The following is a 21146-nucleotide window of genomic DNA, read 5'->3' as shown; positions in this document are numbered from 1 at the left end:
GAACACAGTTACAGTCACCAATGCTCTGGATAACATGAAAACAACCTAACCAGCTCTGCTAGGGCGAGTAAAATGGTCAGAGTTTGGGTGGGGCCTAAAGCTTCAGTGTGAACCATATTAACTTGACGCAACAACAATGGGCCAAGCAAGCTGTGCATACAAAACGGAAAGGGCACAGGACGTCTTATTTAATGAAAGGGGTTGCAGTCTGCCATCATGCTTTCAATCATGTATATTGGTAACAGTCTAGTTACAGTTTGATATTATACGTTTATAATTTTGTCAAAGTTGTTTTCACTGCAATTTAAAGCTTGTCGTTAGCTAGCTAGCTGAAGTTCGTTGGCTTACTAGCTAGCTAACATTGAACCTACTATAGTTGGGCAACTTTAGTTTAGCAAGCTATGACAATCGGTTTGTATTGCTAGTACTCTGGTTTGGGATTATAGTTCATTGTTTAGCTAGCTAATGTTAACATTACATGTCTAAACAAAAGACCCCAAGTTAAAGCTTGCTGTTAGCTTGCTAACGTTAGCTGAGGTTAGATGGCTGGCTTGCATGCTAACATTAACATGTGTTTGGACTGTGTGTAACTTTACTATAGTGTTGTTTTCTTAGAATGCCATTTTGCATTGCTAGTTATAGCCTAATGTTAGCTAGCTATGGTGGTTCTTCCTTTAAAATTCTTGACCTTATGCCGCGACTGTTTCTGGTACATGGTGGCAGATTGTGTTAATTTGCGTCATTCTGGCAACAATGACACTTAAATAACGTGTGATAGAATTCTGCTGCAGTGCGCCACAACTTTTAACGGAAGAACCACTGTAACGTTGAACCTAATTTGTTAACTTAGCTATGACAATTGGTTTGTATTGCTAGTACTCTATGGTTTGGGATTATGGATAATTGTTTAGCTGGCTAGCTAAACAAAATACCCCAAGTTAAAGCTTGCTGTTAGCTAGCTAGCTGATGTTAGATGAACTGTGTGTAGTGATGTTATCTCAAATATTTGTAGAATACGCCTGACTGTCCTCCACCAGTCATACAAAGAGAATGGTCTAATGTCTCCCATCAAAAATAGAGCTGGCCCAAGCAAGCACAGGTTACACCTGAAGCATGAGGACTTGCAGCAAGTGTTGAACTTCATCAACAACTACGCAGAGGATAATGGAATAGTATTACTAGGACGCCACTCATGACACACCCACTTTGGTGGAAAGCTGCTTCCATCCCATGTGACAAAAGCAGCAGTGTGGTGTCTCTACAGGTAAACGATGACAACACTTGGTATTTAAACCATAAACGCATTTTTTATTATTTAAATTTTATTTGACCTCCAAAATGATTTGCACTACTTTTATTGATCTCACATTATTTCTGTATTTTCCAGAAGCTGTTAAGTCAGCCAAGCTGGAGAAGCAAGAACAGTGTCTCCTGCTTGTTCAGAGTGAGCGGTCTGTCTACCGGAAGATGGTTGCTGACATTTTGACAGGACAATTGTCCAATTCACACACTTATCAAGAGAACATCCCCAGTCATCCCTACTGCATTTGATCTGGCAGACTCACTAAAGACAAATGGTTCGTTTGTAAATTATGTCTGATTGTTGGAGTGTGCCCCTGGCTATCCATCACTAAAAAAATACAAATACACTATTTTCATTCAACTCAGTCGCTTTCTATAAAATTACAGGATTTTTTATAAACAGTTTGTATCCTATAATTTTAAATGCAATTGCAAGTGAGGCATGGCAATTTCATTTGCAGGATGGGCCAAAAAGTACCCAAGTGCATTGCAAATTATAGTAAATATATACTGTAGCAAAACACTGTTACTGTAGAAAAGTACCATAAATTGAAAAAATATATACCCAATAATGAACCAAATTATTTCACGTGTAAAATCCTGATTTCACATGACATGTGAAAACGTGTTTTTGGAACACTTCACATGTGACATTTCACATTTAAAATCATGTGTTTTTGTAACACTTTAAATGTGATATTTCACGGGTGAAATCATGTGAAAACATGTTTTTGGAATACTTCACATGTCATTTCACACGTGAAAATAAGTATTTTTGGAACTCTTCAGATGGTGTTTCACATGTGAAATTTTGTTTTTGGAACACTTCATGTGACATTTCACTTCTGAAAACATATTTTTGGAGCACTTCATGTGACATTTTTTTACATTTATTTTATTTCACCTTTAGGCTAGTTGAGAACAAGTTCTCATTTACAACAGCGACCTGGCCAAGATTAAGCACAGCAGTTCGACACATACAACAACACAGAGTTACACATGGAATAAACAATACAGTAGAAAAAAGAAAAATCTATATACAGTGAGTACAAATGAGGTAAGATAAGGGAGGTAAGGCAATTTCACATGTGAAAATACAGTATATGTCACGACTCCTACCAAGGGTGGCTCCTCTCCCTGTTCGGGTGGCGCTCGGCGGTCGTCGTCACTGGCCTACTAGCTGCCACCGATCCCTTTTTCTGTTGGTTATGCCTTTATTAGTTGCACCTGTGTTAATTAAGTGATTAGTTGTGTTATTTAAGCCCGTCTCCCCACCTGTTCTGTGTGCGGGCTTGTTACGTTCAGTTTCACTGTGTTTGAGTAGTGGATCGTGTTTTGGACTTTGGGTTTTGTTACGCCCTGTTGTTTTGGGCATATTCTCTTTTGTGGTACTTATTAAAGAAGCATTGTACCAAACGTTTTCTGCCTCCTGCGCCTGACTCCACACCCACGACGTCCAAGCGTTACAGTATATGTTTTTGGAACACGTCACATGACATTTCACATGTGAAAACATGTGAAAACATGTTTTTGGGACACTTCACATGTCATTTCACACATGAAAATATGTATTTTTGGAACACGTCACATCACATTTCACATGTGAAAACGTGTTTTTGGAGCACTTCATATGACATTTCACATGTAAAATAACAGCATATGTATTTGGAACATGTGAAAATACTTGTTTTTGAATCCTCACATGTGCAATTGCTGTTTACATTAAGTATGACATAACCTAGAATGTGAACTCACAACTTGTGGATTTGAGGTGCACTGACCTTGCTGTTGCGTCACTAACTCTCTAGCGTTTTGATACACATTCATTACGTAGACTTTTTTATAATTTAGCAAATTTTTGTCATGAGTTATTCTGACTATTTTCTCATTGATATAATTTACTTATTTCAGCAATTGAGGGTTTCTGTAAAGTTGTCTAATGTTGGTGGGGCATATTAGTCTGTTTGAATAATACTCCTGAATTACTGTGACAAATTTAATAATTTTTTCTTGAGTGTATTTCTAACAAAGCTGAGATTCACTTTGTACTCCAAAGTGTAGGAATATAGGTAGAATCAGCTAGTAATACAGAAATGGTGGTGTAGCAACCAAGCGGTTGAATACAAATCCCATGTGAGGACATGTTGAATAATGTGTAATTACTGTATAAATGAAGACACAATGTAGTCATGTATGTCAAAGTGTGTCAATAGTTGGAAACTGTGTTAAAAGCACTGTGTGTATATAAATACACATTTTTGTTTGAAGGGCCTCACCAATGAAATCTCACGTGAAAATATAAATCCACATGTGAAAGCTTATGTGATCTCATTTGAAAATTCATGTGAAACTTCGTGTTCCAAAAATAATGGCGCCGGTTCGTAACCAACCGTTCTATTTTGTTTGTTGTTTCGCATTGCTGGTAAATTATTTTGTACATAATGTTGCTGCTACTGTCTCTTATGACCGAAAATAACTTCTGGACATCAGAACAGCCATTACTCACCTTGAACTGGACAAATCATTTTTCTTTAATTAGTTGGACGAGAGGGATTTACTCCAGACACCCGACGAGGGCCTCAACCCGTAAAAAGACGGAGATATCTCAGAAGGAGATCGGGGTGCCTTGTAAGGATCTGGCGACGAGTGGCTAATCTGCCTTTGCCATCGGTACTATTGGCCAATGTACAATCGTTGGATAATAAGGTGGACGAACTACAAGCAGGTATACTAATGGGACATTAAAACTCTAATATCTTATGTTTCACCGAGTCGTGGCTGAACAACGACATGAACAACATACAGCTGGTGGGTTACACACTGGATCGGCAGGATTGAACAGCAGCCTCTTGTTAGACAAGGGTTGGCGGTCCACATACACTATCGTTCAAAAGTTTGGGGTCACTCAGAAATGTAATATTTGTAAACAACAGCTGGTGCACGATATCTAAGGAAGTCTCGAGGTTTTGTTCCCCTGAGGTAGAGTATCTCATGATAAGCTGTTGACCACACTATCTACCTAGAGTGTTTTCATCTATATTCTTCGTAGCTGCCTATTTACCACCATAAACCAATGCCGGCACTAAGACCGCACTCAATGAGCTGTGTACGGCAATAAGCAAACAGAATACGCTCATCCAGAGGCGGTGCTCCTAGTGGCCGGGGACTTTAATGCAGGGAAACTTAACCTGTTGGGGCTAGGGGGCAGTATTTGCACGGTTTGGCAATCCAATATTTGGATAGAAAACAATCTGAAGTTTCTAAAACTGTTTGAATGGTGTCTGTGAGTATAACAGAACTCATATGGCAGGCCAAAACCTGAGAAGATTCCATACAGGAAGTGTCCTGTCTGACAATTTGTTGTCCTTCTGTTGCATCTCTATCGAAAATACAGCATCTGTGCTGTAACGTGACACTTTCTAAGGCTACCATTGGCTCTCTAAAGCCGCCAGAAAGTGTAATGGGGTGTCTGCTGTCTCTGGGTGAAGAACAGCAGGAGAATTTGTGAGTGGTCAGCCTGGGGACAGTGACACGGGAGATGCGCGTTCATGAGAATTCTCCATTTTTTTCTTTCAGCCTTTGAATGAATACAACGTCGCCCGGTTGGAATATTATCGCTATTTTAGGAGAAAAATAGCATAAAAATGTATTTTAAACAGCGTTTGACATGCTTCTAAGTACGGTAATGGAATATTTTGAAACTTTTTGTCACGAAATGCGCTCTTGCGTCACCCTTCGGATTGTGACCTGAACGCACGAACAAAACGGAGCTATTTGGATATAACTATGGATTATTTGGAACATTTGTTGTTGAAGTAGAAGTCCTGGGAGTGCATTCTGATGAAGAACAGCAAAGGTAATCCAATTTTTCTAATAGTAATTCTGAGTTTAGGTTGCCCCAAACTTGGTGAGTGTCAAAATAGCTAGCCGTGATGGCCGGGCTATGTACTCAGAATATTGCAAAATGTGCTTTCGGCGAAAAGCTATTTTAAAATCTGACACCGCGATTGCATAAAGGAGTTCTGTATCTATAATTCTTAAAATAATTGTTATGTATTTTGTGAACGTTTATCATGAGTAATTTAGTAAATTCACCGGAAGTGTTCGGTGGGTATGCGAGTTCTGAACATCACATGCTAATGTAAAAAGCTGGTTTTTGATATAAATATGAACTTGATTGAACAAAACATGCATGTATTGTATAACATAATGTCCTAGGAGTGTCATCTGATGAAGATCATCAAAGGTTAGTGCTGCATTTAGCTGTGGTTTTGGTTTTTGTGACATATATGCTTGCTTTGAAAATGGCTGTGTGATTATTTTTGGCAGGGTACTCTCCTGACATAATCTAATGTTTTGATTTTGCTGTAAAGCCTTTTTGAAATCGGACAATGTGGTTAGATTAACGAGAGTCTTGTCTTTAAAATGGTGTAAAATAGTCATATGTTTGAGAAATTGAAGTTAGTTTTTGAGGAGTTTGTATTTTGCGCCACGCGATTCCACTGGCTGTTGACTAGGGTGGCCCAGGGAAGTTAATTGACTACAGCTCAGTGTTTAACACCATAGTGCCCTGAAAGCTCATCACTAAGCTAAGAACTCTGGGACTAAACACCTCCCTCTGCAACTGGATCCTGGACTTCCTAACAGGCCGCTCCCAAGGTGGTAAGGGTAGGTAACAACACATCCTCAACATGGGGGCCCCTCAGGGGTGTGTGCTCAGTCCCCTCCTGTACTCCCTGTTCACTCATGACTGCATTGACAGGCATGACTCCAACACCATCATTAAGTTTTCCGATGACACAACAGTGGTAGGCCTGATTACTGCCAACGACAAGACAGCCTATAGGGAGGAGGTCAGAGATCTGACCGTATGGTGCCAGGACAACAACCTCTCCCTCAACGTGATCAAGAAAAAGGAGATGATTGTGGACTACAGGAAAAGGAGGACCGAGCACGCCCCCATTCTCATTGACAGGGCTGTAGTGGAACAGGTTGAGTTTTTCAAGTTTCTAAGTGTCCACATCACCCACAAACTAACATGATCCATGCACACCAAGAGAATCATGAAGAGGGCACGACAAAACCTATTCCCCCTCAGGAGACTGAAAAGATTTGGCATGGGTCCTCATATCCTCAAAAGGTTCTACAGCTGCACCATTGAGAGCATCCTGGCTGGTTGCATCGCAGCCTGGTATGCCAACTGCTCGGCCTCCGATCGCAAGGCACTACAGAGGATGGTGCGTACAGCCCAGTACATCACTGGGGCCACACATCCTACCATCCAGGACCTCTATACCAGGTGGTGTCAGAGTAAGGCCCTAAAATTTCTTCAAAGACTCGAGCCACCCTAGTCATAGACTGTTCTCTCTGCTACTGCACGGCAAGCGGTACCGGAATGCCAAGTCTAGGTCCAAGAGGCTTCTAAACAGCTTCTACCCCCAAGCCATAAGACTCCTGAACATCTAATCAAATGGCTACCCAGACTATTTGCACTGACCCCCCGCCCCTCTTTTATGCTGCTGCTACTATCTGTTTATTATCTATGCATAGTCACTTTAATAACTCTACCTACATGTACATATTACCTCAATTACCTCGACTAACCTGTGCCCCTGCACATTGACTCGGTACCGGTACCTACCCCCTGTATATAGGCTCACTTTTGTTATTTTACTGCTGCTCTTTAATTATTTGTTACTTTTAATTCTTTTTTTCTTGTTGTATTTTTCTTAAAACTGCATTGTTGGTTAAGGGCTCGTAAGTAAGCATTTCAATGTTGTATTTGGTTCATGTAACAAATACCATTTTATTTGATTTGATTTCACATGTGAAAATCCACATCATCACATGTGAAGTGTTCCAAAAACACATGGTTTCACATGATTTCACATGTGCAAAACTCAGAAATGTCACGTGAAATCATGTGATTTTCCATGTTAAATTATGTGGTTTTTCTATAAGGGACTGCACAAATACAGAAACCCTTCATTAAAATAGCCAGTAAACACTGATATTTGTGTTACTAGAGCTTCCAAAAAACTCCACTATATATTCCACGTGTACTCTACTTATAAGTAATGTACAAACTTGGCTCAAAGAGCATTAGACATCATCTTTTACTGTTGGCTTTTACCTGTACATCTTTAGTTACAATGAAAGTCGTTCTGTTTTCTTCCTACTACAGCTACTTCCTGCATCACTTACACAGACGTGACAGATGTTCCTCTGCAACTCTCAATCATCATCATCTTCCTCCATCTCTCCCCTCTTGGAGAAAAGAGTAGCTGATGTCATCTCCGCTATGCTGATCCAGTCTTCTGTTAATATACTACAACCTACTGCTACTTCCACCTCCACTAGACTACTGTGTTGTTTATGCTACCACTTCTCCATCATGTGGCTCTCTCAATTACAGGTAGAAAATATCTCCATTATATTACTGCAATGAAGACTTAGCCAATAGACCACTGTGATTGTAACGCTAAAGTTGGCTTTCCCATTCTGTGAAACATGATGTTCAGTCCATCTCCACTCCGCATCCAAATATTAGGTTTTGAATCAACACCACACGCTATAATGTTTACATTGCCAAAGCAAGTATAATAGATATCTCTGTCTCTGTCTCTCTTTCTCTCTCTCTCTAAAATTCTACAACTGTTCATGGCTTTGAAGCACTTGGGCAGAAAAATTCACACACGATTTGTTCAGCTCACATCTCTCAAAATTCTCTCTCTTTCTCTCTCTACTTCCCTCTCTCTCTCTCTCTCTCTCTCTCTCTAATATTCTGCAACTGTCTATGGCTTTGAAGCACTTGAGCAGAAAAATTCAACTCACATCTCTCTCTATCTCAACCTCTGAATGCTTGGCTATGAAAAGCCAAATTACATTTTACTCCAGAGGTGCTGACCCGTTGCACCAATAATAACCACTGTGATCCTGTTGGTCATCTATGAACTTTTCAAAATCCTGAAGAACGATATGGCCTTACAGTTTTTTCTGATTGTCACAGCTGTCTTCAGAAATGGACCAAAATGCAGCAGAGTTAGTATTCATCCTTCAATTTAATTAGAAAGAACACTATACAAAAACAAAAACAAAGAAACTGACAGCCAACAGTCCTGTCAGGTGCAACCACACTAAACAAGAAACAATTACCCACAACCCCAAAGAAAAACACACACTCCTATATAGGACTCCCAATCAAAGGCAACTCAACACACCTGCCTTCAATTGGGAGTCCTAATCACCAACACAACCATTCACACACACAAAAACCCTGCCACATCCTGACCAAAACTAATCCAATTGCTCCCTCTGCTGGTCAGGATGTGACAGTACCCCCCCCCCCTCAAGGTGCAGACCCCGTAATGCACCTTACAAAAAGAAAACACAACAAAAAATCCCCTATACCCCAACAAAACCAATAAACAATAACCCCTAAACAATAAGGGAGGGAAGGGAGGGTGGCTGCTGTCAACGACGGCACTGTGCTACACCCTCCCTCCCCAACCCACCTATCCTGGAGGTGGCTCAGGTGCGGGACGTGGACCTCTCTCCACCTTCGGCGTCGCCCACTTCGGTGGTGCCGATAGCTGCGCCGGGCAGATGGGCCACTCGGGCTGACCCTGGCAGACGGACCACTCTGGCTGGGCCGGAGGACAGGCGGGCCACTCGGGCTGGGCCGGAGGACAGGCGGGCCACTCGGGCTGGGCCGGAGGACAGGCGGGCCACTCGGGCTGGGCCGGAGGACAGGCGGGCCACTCGGGCTGGGCCGGAGGACAGGCGGGCCACTCGGGCTGGGCCGGAGGGCAGGCGGGCCACTTGGGCTGGGCCGGAGGGCAGGCGGGCCACTCGGGCTGGGCCGGAGGGCAGTCGGGCCACTCTGGCAGACCCGGGCAGTCGGGCCACTCTGGCAGACCTGGGCAGTCGGGCCACTCTGGCAGACCCGGGCAGTCAGGCCACTCTGGCAGACCCGGCAGTCGGGCCACTCTGGCAGACCCGGGCAGACGGGCCACTCTGGCGGCTCCTGACTAGCGGGCGGCTCTGGCGGCTCATGACTGGCAGGCGGCTCTGGCGGCTCCTGACTGGCGGGTGGCTCTGGCGGCTCCTGACTGGCGGGCGGCTCTGGCGGCTCCTGACTGGCGGGCGGCTCTGGCGACTCCTGACTGGCGGGCGGCTCTGGCGACTCCTGACTGGCGGGCAGCTCTGGCGACTCCTGACTGGCGGGCAGCTCTGGCGACTCCTGACTGGCAGGCAGCTCTGGCGACTCCTGACTGGCAGGCAGCTCTGGCGACTCCTGACTGGCGAGGCTGGGCTGACACACTAGACGCCTGATGCGTGGGGCTGGTACTGGACGTGCCAGCCTGGAGACACGCACCTCCATGCTAGTGCGGGGAGCTGGCCTGGGGCTCCATTCTTGCCCCGCAAAACTGCCCTTGTGCCCCCCCAAAAAAATTATTGGGGCTGCCTCTCGAGTTTACTAAACTCTTCCATAGCCCTGGAAACGCTCCTCCTTATCTCTGCCCACGTCCATCCTTCCTCCTTGTTCCTCTGCTGCTTGGTCCTGGTTTGGTGGGTAATTCTGTCACAGCTGTCTTCAGAAATGGACCAAATGCAGCAGAGTTAGTATTCATCCTTCAATTTAATTAGAAAGAACACTATACAAAAACAAAAACAAGGAAACTGACAGCCAACAGTCCTGTCAGGTGCAACCACACTAAACAAGAAACAATTACCCACAACCCCAAAGAAAAACACACACTCCTATATAGGACTCCCAATCAAAGGCAACTCAACACACCTGCCTTCAATTGGGAGTCCCAATCACCAACCATTCACACACACAAAAACCCTGCCACATCCTGACCAAAACTAATCCAATTGCTCCCTCTGCTGGTCAGGATGTGACACTGATTGCTTAGGCACTATCTTTGAAACTATAGGCTATTTTTGCTAAACTCTACACACTAAGCACAAATCTTACACTAAACCAGAAAAACATTATACATATCTTTAAAAAAAATAAAAATCTTGTATAACCCTTAAAATTCTTTAAAAAAATAAAATTCTTGCATCAATTTTTGTGCCAACTACGCACTGATGGTATAAATGAAAAGCTCTTGTGGCTTTTGCTTTTTCTTTGTGCAGGGCATAGCAGTTTGCAAGAAAGTTTTGTCATACATGTTGTAAACACACATACACACAGCTATCCAAATGTGTAAAGTACTGATGTGTATTCCGAACATAACACACTATCAATACAAATGAGGGGAAAATGTTCTAACACTCCTCAAACAACAAAAGCGCAGTAGAAGAAAACAAAAACATTTGTGCTAGAAAAAAAGAACAGCATTTTTTGGGCTACATCTCACCTTCTTTGTGAGTCTGGCCATAAGACTTCAGCCACATCACATGTTGTCTTGAGCTATGCAGCATGGAAGTATCGCCTGGAGTGCCGTATCCAGGCCTGGCATGACACCTGATCGATATCTCCACAAGCCTCCTCTATTGCCTGTAGAAGGGGTATGTGTTGGTGGGGCTGGCGATCATAGACCTTCCAACCACATGCAGAGAATAATTATTCAATAGGATTCAAGAATGGAGACAAAGGGCGAAATTGAGTGAGATGAAAATTGGGTGACCGGTGAACCAATTGCGGAACACAGCAGCCCAGTGGAAACTAACATTGTCCCAGGTGATGACGTACCTGGACTGCTCTTGCCCCTGGTCATTAGGGATTAGTCTGTTATGGAGGGTGTCCTGAATTGTGATAATGTGTGCAGTGTTGTATGGGCCTAGGATTGCATGATGGTGAAGGACGCCGTTTTGACTAATAGCCACACACTTTGTTATGTTGCCACCACTTTGTCCCGGGACGTTGATGATGGCACCGTGTCTGATGATATTTCTGTCGGGCCCCTTGTTTTTGCAAGGTTGAAACCTGCCTCGTCCACATATATTAGCTCATGATGCACTGCATCTGCTTCTAGCTCCATGACTCTCTGAAAGAGACAAGATAAGACAATGTAGCACAGTAGGAAAAGACAGGGATCAGTCAATATGATGTAGCACCATACACTTCCAGATCCAGTATCAATGATAGGATAGTATAGCTTATCTGCACATATTCATATCTCAGTTGTTTTACACGGTCTGAGTTTCTTTCGAAAGGGACTCTGTACAGCTGCTTCATTTACAGCTGCTAATTATATTGTGTTTTGTAGACGAGACAGTGCAGAGACTGACTCTGTTGATGTTTTGGAATATGGTGTTATCTGTCATTATGTGGTCCTGCAGTTCTCTGAGTCTGATGCAGTTATTTTCAATGACAGTATTTACAATGTGGGTCTCCTGCTCTGGGGTGAACAGTCAACTTCTTCCACCAGATACTGGTTTTCTTGCAGTTCTGTAAAAACATTTGAATGGTTTCAGTGATAGATCCTTCTCATTATGAAAGTACAGTACATATTACTGTACCACTAAGGCTACAGCACTTACAGTTACTTATCGTTTCTCATTTCGAAATATCCGGATGATACCTGCAACAGTATAGAGGCTCAGATTTGGTTGAACTCGTTGCCCAACCTCCCTCGTGATCATCCCATGGTTGACAACATGGTCAACCACAGTCGCTTTGATTTCATCAGTTATTGTGTTACTGACTCCCCTTCCTCATCTTCTCCTTCTCACCCGTCCTACTTCACCTCTTCCTTCTCCCCCTCCTCCTCTTACTTCTTCACCTCCTAGTCCTCCTCATCCTCCTCTTCTTCCTCCTTGTCCTCCTCTAGTTCTCACCACTCTTTCTCTCTGTCCAATATTGGCCTCCACTGTTGTCCAAACCAAATGTTTACCTGTGGCCTATTTCTTTCTAGGAAGTTTTATAAGCAACTTTGTGACATCTGCTGATGTAAAAAGGGCTTTATAAATACATGTGATTGATTGATTACATTAATCCCAATGTAACGTTGTTTCCTGTGAGTGTATTTTACAACACAGCTGTGGTGATGTATGAAGTGAGTTCCCCTACCTGGCATATTCTGCAATGGCCTTGTGTGTTCTGATACTGCGGTTACGATGGATGTGGAGTAGGGGGACTTACAGTGCCTTCAGAAAGTATTAACACCCCTTGCCTTTTATACATTTTGTTGTGTTACAGCCTGAATTTACAAATTATTAAATTGAGATGTTTTATCACTGATCTACACACAATACCCCATAATGTCAAAGCGTAATTATGTTTTTTGAAACTTTCACAAATTAATAAAAAATGTAAAGCTGAAATGTCTTGAGTCAATGACTATTCAACCCCTTTGTTATGGCAAGCCTAAATAACTACAGAAAAAAAATGTGCTTAACAAGTAACATATTCAGTTGCATGGGTGCACTCTGTGTGCAATCATTTTTGAATGGCTACGTCATCTCTGTACCCCACACATACAATTATATGTATTGTCCCTCAGTCTAGCAGTGCATTTCAAAATCAGATTTCATAAATTCTTAAAATAAGGGCTGTATTTGTATAGGCTTACCCTGGCATGACATTTTGAAAACCGTGTAAATCTCTCTAGGACAATGTGACTTTTTATTTTTCTTTACTTATCCATATCTTTACAATCTAAACATACAAGAGCTCCGCATATGTGTATCAGTCATGTTTAAATCAATATTATTTATTTTAGAAACACTGGATCATGTATTATGTGAAGAAGGGTGGCTATACTCAATATCGTATTACAAGTTGCCTTGCAGAAAAGTTCCCTTGAAAAAGATACAGCTATTCTATATTGGAACACTACTTTTTTAGGCATGAATCAAAAAACCACAGAGAAACTGTGGATGTGAAGGTGAATCCACGGAAGGTTAGTCAATCGTGGGATGTTTTTCATGTTGGAGGCAACCACTGCCAACGTTCTCTGAGAGAGTTTGGGATAGACCACTGGGGGGTACACGGAATCCATAGGATGGGGGTACACTGAATCCAAAGGATAGAACACTGGAGTTCCACTGAATCCATAGGAAAGCACACTGAGGGTCCACTGAATCCGTAGGATACGACACTGGGGGTCCACTGAATCCATAGGATAGAACACTGAGGGGTCCACTGAATCCAGAAGATAAAACACCGGGGGTCCACTGAATCCATAGGAAAGCACACTGGGGTACACTTAATCCATAGGATAGAAAACTGGGGTCCACTGAATCCATAGGATAAAACACTGGGGGGGTCCACTGAATCAACAGGATAGACCACTGGGGGGGTCCACTGAATCAACAGGATATAACACTGGCGGTACACTGAATCAACAGGATATAACACTGGCAGTACACTGAATCAACAGGATAGACCACTGGGGGAACAATGAATCCATAAGATCGAACACTGGGAGTCCACTGAATCCATAGGATCGAACACTGAGGGGTCCACGGAATCCAGAAGATAAAACACCGGGGGTCCACTGAATCCATAGGAAAGCACACTGGGGTACACTTAATCCATAGGATAGAACACTGGGGGTAAACTGAATCCATAGTATAGACCACTGGGGGTCCACTAAATCCATATGATAGAACACTGGGGGTACACAGAACACATAGGATAGAACACTGGGGGTCTACCGAATCCATAGGATAGAATAATTTTGGGTATAATGAATCCATAAGATAGAACAATTGGGGTCCACTGAGTCAACATGAAAGAACACTGGGGTACACTGAATCCATAGGATAGACCACTGGGGGTAAACTAAATCCATAGGAAAGACCACTGGGGGTACACTGAATCCTTAGGATAGAACACAAGGGGGGTACACTGAATCCAGAGGATAGAACACTGGGGGTACACCGAATCCTTTGGATAGAACAATGGGGTACACTGAATCCATAGGATAGAACACTGGGGGTCCACTGAATCCAAAGGATAGAACACTGGGGGTCCATTGAATCCCTAGGATAGAACACTGAGGGTCCGCTGAATCCTAAGGATAGAACACTGGGGGTCCACTGAATCCAAAGGATAGAGCACTGGGGGTCCACTGAATCCAAAGGATAGAGCACTGGGGTCCACTGAATACATAGGATAGAACACTGGGGGTCCACTAAATCCATAGGATAGAAAACATTGGGGTACAAGGAATCTATAAGATGGAACACTGGGGGTCCACTGAATCCAGAAGATAGAACACTGGGGGTCCACTTAATCCATAGCATAGAACACTGGGGGTCCACCGAATCCATAGAATAGAACACTGGGGGTACACTGAATCAATGGTATATTACACTGGCGGTACACTGAATCAACTGGATAGAACACTGGGGGTACACTGAATACATAGGATAGACCACTCGGGGTACACTGAATCCATAGGATAGACCACTGCAGTGGTCCACTGAATCCATAGGATAGAACACAAGCGGATGACAGAAACCATAGAATTGAACACTGTGGGAGTCCACTGAATCCCTAGGATAGAACACTGGGGGGCGCTACTGAATCAACAGTATAGACCACTGGGGGGTCCACTGAATCTACAGGATAGAACACTGGGGATCCACTGAATCCATAGGAATAAACACTGGGGGTACACTGAATCCATAAGTTAGACCAGCAATGGTTCAACAAAACAACATAATAGAACACTGGGAGTACACTGAATCCATAGGATAGACCACTAGGGGTAAACTGAATCCCTAGGATAGAACACAGGGGCTACACTGAATCCATAGAATAGAACACTGGGGGTTCCACTGAATCCGTAGGATAAAACAATGGGGGGTCCACTTAATCAACAGTGTAGACCACTGGGGGCCCTACTGAATCCATAAGTTAGACCAGTAATGGTTCAACAAAACAACATGATAGAACACTGGGGGTACACTGAATCCATAGGATAGACCACTGGGGGTAAACTGAATCCCTAGGATAGAACACTGGGGGCTCTACTGAATCAAAGGTATAGACCACTGTGGGGTCCGCTGAATAAACAGGATAGACCACTGGGTATCCACTGAATCCATAGGAAAAATACACTGGGAGGTACACTGAATCCATAGGATAGACCACTGGGGTTAACTGAATCCATAGGATAGAACACTGGAGGTCCACTGAATCAACAGGATAGAACACTGGGGGCTCTGCTGAATCAAGAGTATAGACCACTGGATGGTCCACTGAATCAACAGGATACAACACTGGGGGTCCACTGAATCCATAGGAATGACCACTGGGGGGTACACGGAATACATAAGTTAGACCACTGAGGGTCCAGTTAATCAACATAATAGAACTCTGGGGGTACACTTTTTCCATAGGATAGACCACTAGGTGTAAATTGAATCCATAGGATAGAACACTGGTCTATTGAATCCATAGGATAGAATACTTTGGGTTATTCAGAATCCATTAGAAAAACTATTGGGGTTCACTTAATCAACATGAAAGAACACTGGGGTACACTGAATCCTTAGATAGAACATTGGGGGTACACTGAATCCATAGGATAGAACACTGGGGTCCACTGAATCCATAGGATATAACACTGGGGGTCCACTGAATCCATAGTACAGAACACTGCAGGTCTACTGAATCCATAGGATAGATCACTGGTGTGGTCCCCTGAATCCATAGGATTGAACACTGGGGGGTCTACTGAATCCAGAAGACAGAACACTGGCGGTCCGCTGAATGAACAGCATATACCACTGTGGGTCCACTGAATCAACAGTATAGACCACTGGGGGTCCACTGAATCCATAGGATATACCACTGCGGGGGTCCACTGAATCCATAGGATAGAACACTGGGGTCTCTACTGAATCAACATGATGGAACACTGGGGGTACACTGAAGCCATAGGAAAGAACACTGGGGGTTTACTGAATCCGTTAGATAGAACACTGGGGGTCCACTGAATCAACATGATAGATCACTGGGGGGTCCACTGAATCAACAGGACAGAACAATGGGGGTAGACTGAATCCGTAGGATAGACCACTGAGGGTAAACTGAATCCATGGGATAGAATACTAGGGGGGAACACTGAATCCATACGATATAACACAGGGGTCCACTGAATCAACATGACAGAACATTGGGGTCCACTGAATCCATAGGATAGAACACTGGGGTCCACTGAATCAACAGGATAGACCACTGGTGGTTGCACTGAGTCCATAGGATAGAACAATGGGGGTAGACTGAATCCATAGAATAGAACACTGGGGGTCCACTGAATCACCAGGTTAGACCACGGGGGTCCACTGAATCCGTAGGATTGATCACTGGGTCTACACTGAATACATTGGATAGAACACTGGGGGTAGGTCCACTGAATCAACAGTGTACACCATAGGGGGTGCACTGAATCCATAGGATAGAACAATGGGGGTAGACTGAATCCATAGGATAGAACACTGGGGGTCTACTGATTCCATAGGATAGATCACTGGGGTGGACCACTGAATCAATAGGATAGAACACTGGGGGTCCACTGAATCCAGAAGATAGAACACGGGGGGTCCACTGAATCCATAGGACAGAACACTGGGGGGTCCACTGAATCCAGAAGATAGAACACGGGGGGTTCACTGAATACATAGGATAGAACACTAGGGGTCCACTGAATCCATAGGATGGAACACTGGGGGGTCCACTAAAACCATAGGATAGACCACTGGGGGAGTCCACTGAAACCGTAGGATAGACCACTGGGGGTTCCACTGAAACCGTTGGATAGACCGCTGGGGGTTCCACTAAAACCGTAGGATTGACTTATCGGGGTTCCACTGAAACAACAGGATATACCACTGTGGGTTCCACTGAAACAACAGGATAGAACACCGGGGGTTCCGCTGAAACAACAGGATAGAACACTGGGGGTTCTGCTGAAATCATAGAATAGGTCACTTGGAGGTTCACTGAATCCATAGGATAGAACACTGGGGGTCGACTGAAGCAACAGGATAGACCACTGGGGGTACACTGAGACTGTAGGATAGACCACTGGGGGGTCCACTGAATTCGTAGGATAGGCCACTGGGGGTTCCACTGAAACCATAGGATTGACCAATGGGGGTTCACTGAAACCATACTTCACCAAACACACTGACAGGATGAAAAATAAGAACCTATTTCAGAGTGATACAAAGGGAAGGCAAGGTGTGTGTGTGTGTGTGTGTGTGTGTGTGTGTGTGTGTGTGTGTGTGTGTGTGTGTGTGTGTGTGTGTGTGTGTGTGTGTGTGTGTGTGTGTGTGGTTGCGTGGGTGTGTTAGAGAGAGAGAGAATGAAAGAAATGGAAAACGACTCTGTCAGCTTGACATCTAATATTATGCAAAACACTGCTATGAACACAGACAGGTTGGTGGAGAGCTCCCTGTTTTAAAACGAATGTGTCGCCATTTCAGCTCAGAGTCGTTCGTGAATGATAAATGTGATGAAGAAGGTCACATCGTAGCATGCGAGAGGAGAGAGCAATAGAGAGAGGAAGGAGAGAGAGAAGTGAGAAGGACAGAGAGAGACGAGCAAGAAGGAAGAGAAAGAGAGAGTTAAAGGAGAGAGAGGGAGGGAAAAGAGAAAAAGGAGAGAGGGGAGGGAAGAGAGATGAAAGAGAGAGAGGGGAGGGAAGAGAGGTGAAGGAGAGAGAGGAGAGGGAAGAGAGATGGAGAGAGAAGGGAGGGAAGAGATGAAGGAGAGAGAGGGGAGGGATGAGAGATGAAGGAGAGAGAGGGGAGGGAAGCGAGAGATTAAGAGAGGGAACCCAGCTAGCACTTAATGTTCTGAGAACCATATGTTTCTTAGAGCTTGGTGAGAGCGTGGATGTCTTATGGTTATTTTGCATAAACCTTCCTACAACTTTCTGGGAATGGTGCAGGATAGTTACTTGGCTTTGGAACATTCTCAGCACATTCAAGGAACTGGACAAATAAAGTATTTCTTGACATTTAATTTCTTTAACAGAACGTTTCCTAAAAGTTCAAACATGGATACATCTTGATAATATTATAGGTCTGTTCTTCGACTGGTTTGACATTAGGAATGTTCTCAAATAGTTCAGAAATGTTAATAAACAACATTCTTCTGTGGGAATTTCAGTACTTCAGCATAACGTTTCATACAGCTTTCCTCATGGTTCTATTTAGTCATGTTCTCAAATTGTTCTGAGAACGTGAAGAAAACGTTTAATTAAAACCACAAGAAAGCTTTAGTAACGTTCAGAGAACGTTCTATTTCTAACCTCTATCGCTATCTCTATCTTGTTAATAAGTGTGTTCAGGTGTGTTGGCCACACCCACTAATTGGCCACACCTTATCTTAATGAGTGCTTGTTTCCTTTGAAATGGTGTCTGTTTGAATAGACTAAAATGAACAGCTTTGTATGCGTAAAAAAGCATGGCATGCTAGCTCCATCAGGGCAGCACTGTGGACTAATTCCATGGATGGAGAACACAAGAATATATGTTTGAATCTGACTGATGCCGTGTAACAATAAAAAATAAAAGTTTTTGCATGATTAATACCTAATTAAATGCATTTGCGTCATATCTGTGCTTGGAGTAAAAAACAAAGTAAACCCAAAATAAGCTAGCAGTGTGAAAGTCTTATTGAAACATTCAGGAAAAGTTTTAAAAGGAAGTTATTCAAAAATATCCAAATAACCTATATTTTCCGTTCTCAGAGTGTTAATAAAACCCCTTAGCAAAACTTTCAAGGAACCAGAGTAAAACGTTCACAGAACCTCCCTGCAAACTAAAAATAAACATTCCCAGAACAGGCTAAATGTTCTCAGAACTCAGTTTTACCGGTCAGGAAAAATATGGCTTCATTCCCACAACCAAAGTGAAATATAAAAAACATACGTTCCCACAACTTCCAAGGAACCAAATCTGCTACCTTGTTAGGTGAGAATAAGAGAGAAAGGAGTAAGTGCTGGTGGAGGCGGTGAGTCGTAAGGGATAAGCTCGCCTGTGGCCAGTCTACATTTCCCCACACAGACATGCACACACAAACACACATGCACGCACATATACTGTACACACACAGATATCCACCCGCAAGCAACCAAACGCACATACACATGCACATGCGTACACACAAGCACACGCATGCACGCACCTACACACACCTTCACCTCGGTGCGGAACTACAATGGTTCGTTCATCGAACAACAAAAAATCACTTCACAAAAATCCTCCACAGTGAGGTATAATTGAACAAGCTCTGTTTTAGTAAATGGGAGACAGAGAGTGAGCGGAAGGTAGACAGGATTTATTTAAAAGTCTGACTCAAATAACTTCCTTTCATGGCTGTGGTCCGTAATGAGGGCTGGAGAGACGGATGAAAGGAGAGAAAGCAGGAGTAAAAGAAGAAGAGAAGAAGAGGAATGGAGGGATGGAAAGCATAGAAAAGGAGTGGGGAAGATAGGAGAATGGAGACGAAAGGAGTGGTGGGGAGAAGAGTAAAGAAAAAGGACAGAGGAAGCGAGAGAAAGGGAGAGTGAAATGAAAAGAGGTGAAATGCCCAGTGCCAGTAGGTGTCCTCAGCATACAGTGAGGCAATTTGTCCAGCTCACATCTCCCAAGGTTCTCTCTCTCTGTCACACACTCTCACTCTCTATCTCTCTCTCTAGCTCTCTCTCTCTAGCTCTCTCTCTTTCTTTCTGTTCAATTCAAAGGGCTTTATTGGCATGGGAAACATATGTTTACATTGCCAAAGCTAAGTGAAATAGATCTCTTTCTCTCTCTCCTTCTCTATTTCTCTCTCTCTCTAATATTCTGCAACTGTCTATGGCTTTGAAGCACTTGGGCAGAATAATTCACACACAAACACTAGAACTCGTACATTTGCATCTAGGCTTTGTTAGCCTTGTGTTCCTAGATTTCACCTTTTTTGTTGTTGTCATGTTGCATTTTTTTCAGAACCACATAGCAATCAATCGAAACTGAAATCTATTGGCATGACACCAAGACTGCTGGTTATATAAAAATTACAACTAAAACATCTGAATATTTCTTCAAAATGACAAAAACCCTAATCAAGACTTCAATATTTGTTATAAATTATATATAAATCCAGGGGAATCATTTGAAATGAACCCTAATATATATTTCTCAGAGATTGCGGTCAAGGCAGTGGTACTGATTAATAGACCATGGGTAATGGTTATGTTAATTTCCCCCTAGTAGCAGTCAGAGGCCATGGAGACTACTATCCCAGCCGTGGGTAGGTCAGGTTCCCTGGTCAATAATCACAGAGGGAGAGTTAAAGGGTGTGGGTGCTCGTGCGTGCTTGCTTAGAGGGAGAGGGTGAAAGTCTGCCATGAGACACTTCTTTAATGTGGTAGAAATGAAACTGCCCAATCGATACAGACGGCACTTAATGACTCCCGTGGTCCATAGGCCTACCTCACAACCTCTCCTCTACCCCTGCCCCCCTCCCCCTCTTCTCAATTGGGCAAAGTCCGTTCTCTACTCTCTTCCTCCGTCATCCTCTCCTCCATGACCTGGATACCGATAATTGGTCTCCATATGTAGGAGTCTGTCATTTCCTCCTCTCCTCTGTCCGTTCCTCTAGTGTATCAAAATTATTTTTGGATCTAGACCTAAATTGTGTAGGGCGCTTGAAATCAGAGCGGAGTTAGGGGGTGAGGTGCTGACTACTAAATCCTCTGTTAGCTACTTGGGATGTATCCTTGATGGAAGCTTGCGAGGTGTGAGCATGGCCAATAAGGTGCTAGGGAAGGTTAATGCCAGGACTAAGATTTTGTCTAGAAAGTCCAAGCTGCTTGATAAGGACTCCATGAGAGTGCCAGCTACTGCCCTCATTCAAGGACATTTTGACTATGCTAGTACTT

The sequence above is a fragment of the Salmo trutta genome, chromosome 2 (assembly GCF_901001165.1).
Source record: "Salmo trutta chromosome 2, fSalTru1.1, whole genome shotgun sequence".
Taxonomy (NCBI): domain Eukaryota; kingdom Metazoa; phylum Chordata; class Actinopteri; order Salmoniformes; family Salmonidae; genus Salmo; species Salmo trutta.
This window is presented reverse-complemented; position numbering follows the sequence as displayed.